We start from the raw sequence: 11,866 nt of genomic DNA, 5'->3' as shown, positions 1-11,866 counted from the left end.
AGCTACTCAATTCATGTGCCAGTATATCATAGGGTGCCGTGGTCCAGCCAGGCACCTCTACAACATCATCTTGTTTTTCTTTTCGTTTCCTAAACATTGTCACTAGAGTTGAGCGACTTTTGTTTTTTTAGGGTCGCGTTTCGTTTCGTGAAACCCGACTTTTCCAAAAGTCGGGTCGAGCAAGATCGTCCGATTATAGGGAAAAGTCGGGGTCGTCCCAAAACACGAAACCCAATGTAAGTCAATGGGGAATAAAAGTCGGCAGTGAGAGGAGGACAGGAAACACACCTACAGTGCCCATTTGAATGCCAAAAGCATCAATTCTTCTTACTTAAGCTTGTCAACCTTAATTAACTTCATAATACAAGTTACGCACTGAAAAATGGGGGTTATTTGGCTAAAGTTGTGGGGGGGGAGGGCTGGCTGCAGGTTTTCATGTGCCCTGGGCGAAAGAGCGCCCCTTTAACACATACCACAACTCATCATGCTCCGATACGGCAGAGAAATAGCGGTATAGTACAATGAAAAATACCTCACTTTTTACATCTCATGACGAGGCCCATCTATTTCTCCATACAGAATCATTGGTCCCATATAATGTTTGAAACAGTATATGATGAGCTCCACATAATGCTACAGTATATGTTGGTCCCCATGGATGAAGCTCCACTGTCTTATGGGCCCAAATAATGCTCCAAACATAATGGGCCCCATTTCTAATGCTCTAGTGTATAATGGGCCCTGTAAATGCTGCTCCAGTGTCTGATGTCCACCTTTGGAATGTTCCAGTGTATGGTGGGCCCCATCTATCATTCTCCAGAGTATAGTGCTCCCCAAAAATTGCTGTCCCAACATTGAAAACAATCAAATAAGTCTCCTTGCTAGGGAATCCCTGTACTTGTCTGGATTCCTCGTCGTCCCCATCTTCCATCTCACTGCACAGTATTTCAACTTTGCAAGTGCTGTGATCCTGAGCAAGCAGGGGGGGCCCACTCGTTGGCGACGGCACTGGCACAGGGCCCCTGATAGTACGGTGGTGTGTCTGATGGCGGGTGGGCCGAACCTGCACTTTCATCTGCAGCTTCCTCTTTGTCACCGTGTAAGATGGAACTGTATATGGGAAGGGTAACCTGAGTTTCATCAGGGTCAGATTCAGGTCGTGTAGCGTGCGAGGGGAATGTAGTGGTCTGGGTCAATGTACCAGCAGATTCATCGAGCAGTGGCTGGGCATCAGTGCACTTGTGTCGCCCCCAGGAGTACGGTCGCCACAGTGGCATTACTTTCTTCCTAGGGAGTGTGATGTCATGCTTGGGAGCAACGAACGATCTCTCTAGCAAGTTAACTGATTGGGCGGCATTATTCCCACGAGTCATGACCCTCCAAACAGCGTTCATGAAGGCAAAGTGTTTGTTTTACGTGGGCAGTATGGTTGCAAAGCTGAACCTTAAAGGAATGTCCAGAAGGGCACCACCAGGAGTGGAGCCTACGGTTAAATTCGACTCCACCTGGGAAACCTCAACCATGCCAGCTACAGAACAGATGCACACATTGCAAGCTTAATTCCGTTAACGAACGAGACTCCGTCATGCCCCGCGGTCCGAGTCCGGCTTACTAGAGGGACACGTGAGGCTCTGGCACATGAGATTGGCCAATAACTGGTGTGTCATGCCCTTACATGTCCGTGGCTGCATGTGCGCTACACTGAAAAGGCCAGCGTTTGTCGCTTACAGGTGCAGATAACCCGCTGAACAACGTTAGTGATGGGGATCACTGATTACAATTATTACCCGCGAACAATGATTTCCCAGTAAGTGCAGGTCAACCGCAGTTCCGGAATTAGGCCTAACCGTCATTCCTGAAAAAATGAAAAACTTACATGTGCAAACCAAAGGTGCTGTAGCTTGCTTAACAGCTCGCCAGCCGTTCTCACGCCCAGTATGGATTACACGTGATTGCACAAAGGTGAGAAAGGGTACCGTATCCCCAGATAACATGTATGGATAGCGTACACATTCAAAATATATGTCTATACATCAGGAGGCAGGCTCAGACGGTGTTAGGCCCAGTATGGATTGCACGTGATTGCACAAAGGTTAGAAAGGGTACCGTATCCCCAGATAACATGTATGGATAGCATACACATTCAAAATATATGTCTATACATCAGGAGGCAGGCTCAGACGGTGTTAGGCCCAGTATGAATTGCACGTGATTGCACAAAGGTTAGAAAGGGTACCGTATCCCCAGATAACATGTATGGATATCGTACACATTCAAAATATATGTCTATACATCAGGAGGCAGGCTCAGACGGTGTCAGGCACAGTATGGATTTGACGGCCCAGACTACACAGCGGAGGAGCAGGGAGAGGTAAAGATTGCAAATGCTGGGGCCCTGCCCAAGCAAGGGGGGCCCACTCGTGGGCGTCGGTACTGGCACTGGGCCCCTCATAGTACGGCGGTGTGTCTGACGGCGGGTGTGCACCACCACCGTCAGAGACACTTGATTGCACTATGAAGGACCCTGTACCAGTGCCCGCGCCCAAGAGTCAGCCTACCCACCTGTCCAGGGCAACAGCACTCGCACGGTGTCGTGCGCTAGGTGGTGACCCCGGCCATGGGGGGGAGGCAGCACAGTTAGGGAGTTTTAGAAAGTGGCATATGTTGATGTTGGACATTCAGCTGATGCAAAAGGTGAAATAGGTCAAGTCCCAGGAAGAGGTGGACCAAAGCAAGCCATTTTTCTGTCACCCTATGTGTCATCAGAGGAAGGTGGGACAAAATCCTTGGAAACCCATGCGTGGTTCATTTTAATGAAGGTTAGATCATCCACATTTTGGGTTGACAGACGGGTCCTTTTTTCTGTCAGGATTGATCCAGCTGCACTGAAGACTCTTTCCGATAGCACACTTGCAGCTGGGCAAGCGAGCTCCTGTAAGGCATATTGTGCCAATTCAGGCCAGGTGTCCAGTTTAGCGGCCCAATAGTCAAAGGGGAATGACCTGTGTGGGAGAACATCGATATGGGAGGAAAAGTAGTTTGTAACCATAGTTGACAACTGCTGTCTCCTGTCACTTTCCATCGATGCAGTATTACCAGTTGTGTGAGCGGTACTTGAAAAATCAGTCCACAACATTGTCATGAAACCCCTGTCTCCAACGCCACTTCTGCTGTGTGCACCACGAACACCTCTGCCAAGCTGCCCCCAGCCCGTACGGCTCGTGTGAGAACCATCACCGCTGCTGTGTGCTGGGAATGCCTCAAGCAACCGATTTACCAGAGTTGCTTGTTTATTAGCCAATATTAGGTCAAGGTTCTCCTGTGGCATGATGTTTTGTAATTTGCCTTTATAGCGTGGATCCAGTATGCTGGCCAACCAGTAGTCGTCATCGTTCATCATTTTGGCAATGCGTGGGTCCCTTTTTAGGATCTGCAAGGCATAATCTGACATGTGGGCCAATGTTCCCGGTGTCAATGATGCACTGCGAGTGCTGGTTGGAGGAGCACTTTCTGGCAAATCCACATCCCTCCAGTCACGCACAAACCCTGTACCAGACCTTGCCACGCCAACATTTTCACTTGCCCCACGAGATGCATCCTCCTCCCCTAAGTAATCATCCCCATCATCCTCCTCCTCCTCCTCTTCTTCCTCCACCTCGTCCAGGAGAGGTCCCTGAGCAGACAATGGCTGAATGTCATCAAGGATTCCCTCCTCCTCTTCCTCCTCATCAACATTGGCTGCAGACGCCTGCTCCTTAAGGTGCGTCAAAGTTTGCATGAGCAGACGCATAAGTGGGATGCTCATGCTTAGGATGGCGTCGTCTGCGCTTACCAGCCGTGTGCATTCCTCAAAACACTGAAGGACTTTACAGAGGTCTTTCAGCTTCGACCACTGCACACCTGTCAACTCCATGTCTGCTCTCAAAGTGCCTGGCCGTGTATCCTCCCACAAATGCATTATGGCCTGCCTCTGCTCGCACAGCCGCTCCACCATGTGCAGGGTGGAGTTCCACCTTGTTGCAATGTCGATAATGAGGCGGTGGTTGGGAAGGTGGAGCAATCGCTGCAGCTTCTGCATACGAACGGAGTGTACAGGCGACCGGCGGATGTGCGCGCACAGTCTTCGCACCTTCTGGAGCAGGGCTGTTAACTCCGGATAATTTTTGAGGAAGCACTGCACCACCAGGTTCAAGGTGTGAGCCAAGCAAGGTATATGGCTGAGTTTTGAAAGGGCTATGGCTGCCACAAAATTACGGCCGTTATCACTAACTACCTTGCCTGCCTCAAGATGTACACTGCCCAGCCATGACTCAGTTTGTCGCTTCAAGTACTCGGCCAGCACCTCGGCGGTGTGTCTGTTGCCCAAACACATCATCTGCAACACAGTCTGCTGACGCTTTCCACTAGCTGCTCGATAGGGGGACACATCGTGTGCAACAGTGGCAGTTGAAGATGGAGTGCTCGTACGACTGCGCTCTGTGGACGAGCTTTCGCTTCTGGAGGAGGAGGAGGAGGGTCGAATGCCTACAGCCAACTGTTTCCTATACCGTGGGCTAGGCAGCACTGTCCCACCACCGCTGTCCCCTGTGGACCCTGCATCCACCACATTAACCCAGTGCGCAGTGATGGACACGTAACGGCCCTGGCCATGCCGACTGGACCATGCATCAGTTGTGAGGTGCACCTTTCCGCTCACTGACTGCTTGAGTGCATGGACAATGCGGTCTTTCACATGATGGTGGAGGGCTGGGATGGCTTTGCGAGAGAAGAAGTGGCGACTGGGTAGGTCATAGCGTGGTACTGCATAGGCCATGAGTTCGCGGAAAGCTGTGCTTTCCACCAACCGAAAGGGCATCATCTCAAACGAGATTAGTTTGGCAATGTGGGCGTTCAAACCCAGTGTACGCGGATGAGAGACTGAGTACTTTCTTGACTTACTCATAGTGTCTGGGAGGGTGAGCTGGACTTGAGAGCTGCATATGGTGGAAGTAGCGGTGGACAGGGCGGACTGAGAGAGGGTTGATGATGGTGATGGAGTTGGTGTTCTTTCTGATGGCCTAGAATCAGTCTTTCGTTGATATAACAGTGGGATTCCCTGACTGCTGTGGCCTTGCAACGACACCTCAACATTTGCTGCTGTGCTAACCGGTGGGCTTACAGTGGGGGAAACAATGTAGCATTGCTGACTACCTTCATTGTGATCAGTTGCACATGTGGCACTTGAGGTTTGGTGTTGTGTCCACGCTTGCAAGTGCATGCTGGTTAAATGTCTAAGCATGCAACTGGTATTCAAATTTTTCAGATTTTTCCCTCGGCTAAAGGTCTTTGCGCACTTCTTACAGATAACCTTGGCCTGATCATGAGGATTTTGGTCAAAAAAGTGCCACACTGCACTCTTCCTACTTTGGCAGACATTTTGCGGCCTAGCACGCTGTGATCTTTTGACCCTCTGGACAAGCTGTCCAGCAACTTTTTTGATGTTTGGAACCTGTCTTTGGAGTGCTCCGGGCCTGCCAGATAACAGCTGTTGCGATGTCGATGTCTGCTGTGGATGCTCCTCATCTGAGCTATTGGAAGCAGCACCCTCTTCCCCCAATGGATGCCAATCTGGGTCAACAACTGGGTCATCCATCACCTCCTCTTCTATGTCATGTGCACCTTCCTCTGTGTCACCGTGTATGGTGGTATAGTGTGCGGGAAGGGGCACCTGAGTCTCATCAGGGTCAGAATCTGGCTCTGTACACTGCGAGGACAATGTAGTGCTCTGAGTGAATGTACCAGCAGAATCATCCATCAGCGGCTGTGCATCAGTGCACTCCATGTCAGATTCATCTTGGCCTGGGTAATTCACCATTTCACTTGATAATCCAGGCATGGTATGTGAAAACAGCTCCATGGAGTAATCAGTAGTATGGCCTGCGTCATCCTTCAATCTTGGTTGGGGTGAAGGACACAAGGAAAGGTGTGGTTCATGAACATGAGCCTCCAATGACGACTCAGTGCTTTTACTTTTTACAACTGAAGAAGAGGAGGTGATAGAGCTGGAGGCTGAGTCAGCAATGTAAGACAAAACTTTTTCCTGATGTTCTGGCTTTAAAAGCGGTTTGCCAACTCCTAGAAAACTAAGCGTTCGAGGCCTTATGTAGCCAGACGATGACGCAGGCTCAACACCTCCTGCATTCGGTCCTATTTTGCTCTTGCCACTACCATCAGATCCACCACCAACACCATCATTACCAGCTGCCAACCCCCGCCCAATACCACGGCCTCATCCACCAGCCTTCCTCATTTTTGGTAGAAATGTAGACAAAATCCAACAAACTATATAGTTATGTAAAACAAGGTACAAGGTGTCTATAGGACAGGGGAGATTTTGAATTTCTGCAGACACTTGTGGACACTGGACACTTTTGGATTGTGTGAGGCCCACTGATATCTGAGCGCTATGTGACAGGCTCGATGGCACAGCTGTGATAAAAGTGACGAGAGGATAAGGGAGATTTTGAATTTCTGCACACACTTGTGGACACTGGACACTTTTGGATTGTGTGAGGCCCAATGAATATCTGAGCGCTATGTGACAGGCTCGATGGCACAGCTGTGACCAAAGTGACTAGAGGATAAGGGATATTTTGAATTTCTGCACACACTTGTGGACACTGGACACTTTTGGATTGTGTGAGGCCCAATGAATATCTGAGCGCTATGTGACAGGCTCAATGGCACAGCTGTGACCAAAGTGACTAGAGGATAAGGGAGATTTTGAATTTCTGCACACACTTGTGGACACTGGACACTTTTGGATTGTGTGAGGCCCAATGAATATCTGAGCGCTATGTGACAGGCTCGATGGCACAGCTGTGACCAAAGTGACTAGAGGATAAGGGAGATTTTGAAGTTCTGCACACACTTGTGGACACTGGACACTTTTGGATTGTGTGAGGCCCAATGAATATCTGAGCGCTATGTGACAGGCTCGATGGCACAGCTGTGACCAAAGTGACTAGAGGATAAGGGAGATTTTGAATTTCTGCACACACTTGTGGACACTGGACACTTTTGGATTGTGTGAGGCCCAATGAATATCTGAGCGCTATATGACAGGCTCGATGGCACAGCTGTGACCAAAGTGACTAGAGGATAAGGGAGATTTTGAATTTCTGCAGACACTTGTGGACACTGGACACTTTTGGATTGTGTGAGGCCCAATGAATATCTGAGCGCTATGTGACAGGCTCGATGGCACAGCTGTGACCAAAGTGACTAGAGGATAAGGGAGATTTTGAATTTCTGCACACACTTGTGGACACTGGACACTTTTGGATTGTGTGAGGCCCAATGAATATCTGAGCGCTATGTGACAGGCTCGATGGCACAGCTGTGACCAAAGTGACTAGAGGATAAGGGAGATTTTGAATTTCTGCACACACTTGTGGACACTGGACACTTTTGGATTGTGTGAGGCCCAATGAATATCTGAGCGCTATGTGACAGGCTCGATGGCACAGCTGTGACCAAAGTGACTAGAGGATAAGGGAGATTTTGAATTTCTGCACACACTTGTGGACACTGGACACTTTTGGATTGTGTGAGGCCCAATGAATATCTGAGCGCTATGTGACAGGCCTGATGGCACAGCTGTGACCAAAGTGACTAGAGGATAAGGGAGATTTTGAATTTCTGCAGACACTTGTGGACACTGGACACTTTTGGATTGTGTGAGGCCCAATGAATATCTGAGCGCTATGTGACAGGCTCGATGGCACAGCTGTGACCAAAGTGACTAGAGGATAAGGGAGATTTTGAATTTCTGCACACACTTGTGGACACTGGACACTTTTGGATTGTGTGAGGCCCAATGAATATCTGAGCGCTATGTGACAGGCTCGATGGCACAGCTGTGACCAAAGTGACTAGAGGATAAGGGAGATTTTGAATTTCTGCACACACTTGTGGACACTGGACACTTTTGGATTGTGTGAGGGCCACTGATATCTGAGCGCTATGTGACAGGCTCGATGGCACAGCTGTGACAAAAGTGACGAGAGGATAAGGGAGATTTTGAATTTCTGCAGACACTTGTGGACACTGGACACTTTTGGATTGTGTGAGGCCCACTGATATCTGAGCGCTATGTGACAGGCTCGATGGCACAGCTGTGACAAAAGTGACTAGAGGATAAGGGAGATTGGATTGCTTTTAAAAAAGCAGTTTGCAGAGCAGTGGGTAAACAGCAATGCCAGCCTGTCAGGAAGCCTTAAAAGGCAGCCCAACAACCAACACCACTGATACACCACAATATAGCCTCCCCTTGCACTGCACACACAGTGACTGGTGTGTTGTGCAGGCCAAATCGCTAGCAGCAGAAGCAGTTTTTTTTTCTTCTCAGCAGGACAAAAAAAAAAAATTGGGATTGCTTTTAAAAAAGCAGTTTGCGGAGCAGTGGGTAAACAGCAATGCAGGAATGTCAGGAAGCCTTAGAAGGCAGTCCAACAACCAACACCACTGATACACCACTATATAGCCTCCCCTTGCACTGCACACACAGTGACTGGTGTGTTGTACAGGCCAAATCGCTAGCAGCAGAAGCAGTTTTTTTTTCTTCTCAGCAGGACAAAAAAAAAAATTGGGATTGCTTTTAAAAAAGCAGTTTGCGAAGCAGTGGGTAAACAGCAATGCAGGAATGTCAGGAAGCCTTAGAAGGCAGCCCAACAACCAACACCACTGATACACCACTATATAGCCTCCCCTTGCACTGCACACACAGTGACTGGTGTGTTGTGCAGGCCAAATCGCTAGCAGCAGAAGCAGTTTTTTTGTCTTCTTCCCTGCCTAACGCTCTCCCTACAGAATCAGCAGCAACCTCTCCCTATACTGAGATCGGCAGAAGTAAGTTGGCGGTCGGCGTGCATGCCCTTTTATACCCCCTGTGACGCCCACCAAAGCAAGCCAATCACTTGCATGCCCTTCTGAAAGATGGTGGTGACCCCTGCCTATGTCATCACGTTGCCCACAGTGTCCGTGGATCCTGATTGGCTGAAAAAGAGCACAAAACAAACTTTTGAAACGCGACTTTGGCGCGTAAGTCGCCGACCTCGTGGCCGACCTCATCCTAGGGTCGGGTTTCGTTTCATGAAACCCGACTTTGCCAAAAGTCGGCGACTTTTGAAATTTTTCGACCCGTTTCGCTCAACTCTAATTGTCACTATTATTGGCAAAAAAAAAAAAAGAGCCAACTATATATTTGTGATAACAAAACTGTGTTTAAAGAAAAATCCTGCCGGCTACGCCAATTTATGTCTTACCGAGTCAATATGATGGACTTATGGTCCTTACATACATAGCGCTCACTAATATACTAATTAGGCAAGAGACAAGAAGTCTGTGCTGAGTAAAACAATAGTATTTTATTCTATTAAAATCAGAGATATTAATGAATTAACATATAAATTTGCACATGAATTTTAGCAGCACTAGTCTAACATTACATGATCAATACATCATCTATTCATAGAGAAAATAAGCATCAATATATTACCGGATATTGTAGCATCACTCCTCTATCGGGGGACTCGATTGGCGAGGAGGAAATATCCCGTAAAACTCCATCACAGAAGATATGCGTCCATAAGTCTCCTGGAACGTCCCTACTCGCCAGTGGAAATTCCCTCGGTTATATACAAACTGTTCCTAGATATGAGTCTAGTCCTGCACACTACAACTTCTACAAGTAATGTTTACACAAGCTGTACAGCTGCGCAGTGAACATTCCAGCTCCGCTCGTGTTACGCAAGCGCTGTATGGTTGTTTTTCACATTCCTTCTGCATGTCCTCATCATGTACTCAAAGAGGTCATTCAGCGGTCAAATCCCCAGTCTCTGGTAATGTTGTACTGAATACTTTTGAAAAGGAATAATAAGACCCGTGATCACCTACCTACCATCTGGATACCTTTTCTAATATCAATCATACATCATTCATATCACATAAGTATCACACGACCGTAGTACACCAATGCAAGTCTATGGGTGCGCCGAAAAATCGCATTACACACGGACCACCCGTGTGACTTGCAAGAAATACGCAAGACTTTTCCTGGTGATAGGAAATGGGCCAATCCATCATCAGGAAGATTAGACATGCAAATTAACTCAAAAAGCGCTCCAGACATCCAGGAAGTACGCCTCCACGGAGTCCTGCATCTAGCCACATTAATGTGGAGGTCCTAATTGTATTGGTCCAGGAAAGGCCTGAACTTTGGGACCAACGGGATGCCCATTATTCTGACCGGGGCGCAAAGAGGCGGCATGGAGGTGCATCTGTGTGCACATGTTCCCAGACTATGCCCAACGGCCACGTGAGGAGCAACAACAAATTCATAAGTAATTGCCATTTTTACCAATCAGCTTAAAGGCCAGAACTGAGCTTTTTTAAATGAAGCCCCTACAATCCTAGACTGTGTATGTAGGTATCCCTGTTTGCTAAAGAAAAATTTAGATAAAAACCACCCCCCTACTAGGCCACGTGACTATGTGAAATGTTAGGAATATTGCTTGGCACAATTCACAAAGGTTACAGTCCCTTTTCAATTCACATTGCAGTTGAGGATGTGATGAAACGCTGGCGCAGCATCCGCGACCAGTACCGGCGGGAAAGAGCAGAGGGCCAGGAGTGGGGCAGCAGCACCGACCAAGCGGAAATACATCTATTTTGACAGCTTGGCATTTTTGGCACCCAGTATGGATCTCAGACCGTAAGTACAGACATCACACCACATGACACATGTGCTTTTTAGGGTCAGAGCTACATTTGTTTTTTTGTACATTTCCTAACAGAACTCAGTCCAACCTCACAGAGAGGGAGACAGGGTCGGATACTGAGCCCATTATAGACCCGGATGGGGGATGTGAAGAGGTGGCTGGCCCATCTTCTGACCAGAGCTTTTGCAACCCCCAAGCTCCACCAGCATCAGGCCTAGCATCAGGTTCTGCACCTGGTCCAGACCCAGCAGAGCCACCAGCAGCCAGCAAATTAGAAGACCCTGGCAACAGCAGCAGCCCTACTGGCCGTGTTGAGAGGTCCCCCCATCCTGCAGCCGTAGGCCACCGTGGGAGATGGAGAAGGGACAACCCTGCCTCTGATACCCGGAGGCATGTAGACACAGGTGTCCTAAATTACCTGTCCAGGGCTGCCCAGGATGAGGGTGAAGAGGCATATTCCCGAAGCCTTGCCCGGTACCTCCGTCCCCTACCCCGTGAGGTGAGGCTACGTGTGTGCGGATCCATTCAGATCCTAATTGATGCATGCACACACCCCAATGACCCATATGAGTTGTTTGAGTATCTTGAGAGGTGGCAGCTCTCAACCCGTAACCGTCTCCGCCTTGTCCGACAACCAGCTGTACATGCTCAATTAGGATCTGAATGTCCGCCTGCACGTGTACCTACACCTCCACCCATTCCCCCCCAAACTAACCTTGGCAACAACAGGGCCAAATGGCAGCCTATAACCAACCTGCCTAATATGGCCACTTGTACAGACCTGGTGTTGGAGGCTGGCCCCAACCTGGGTTTGGACGACATGGACATATTGGGGGTATGATGGACGTGGCTACAATCAGCCACAGGATTATAATCGACAGTATCCTTATGGTCTCTTTGGTGCGCAGCTGCAGGAACATGGCCAAATCTTCCCACAGGGCCAAGATCATCCACCCCAACAGGGTGATGGTCAAGCTGGGCACCCCAACCCCCAACAACGAGATGAAGGCCTTCCGCCATCACCTCCACCAAGCTACCAGCAGTTATAAAATAGCTAATTGTTTTTTTACATTTTTTTTGTAGGTATTTATAATTTCTTGTTACCT

The sequence above is a fragment of the Dendrobates tinctorius genome, unplaced genomic scaffold (genome assembly GCF_039654945.1).
Source record: "Dendrobates tinctorius isolate UK_male_01 unplaced genomic scaffold, ASM3965494v1 ptg000022l, whole genome shotgun sequence".
NCBI classification, from domain to species: Eukaryota; Metazoa; Chordata; class Amphibia; order Anura; family Dendrobatidae; genus Dendrobates; species Dendrobates tinctorius.
This window is presented reverse-complemented; position numbering follows the sequence as displayed.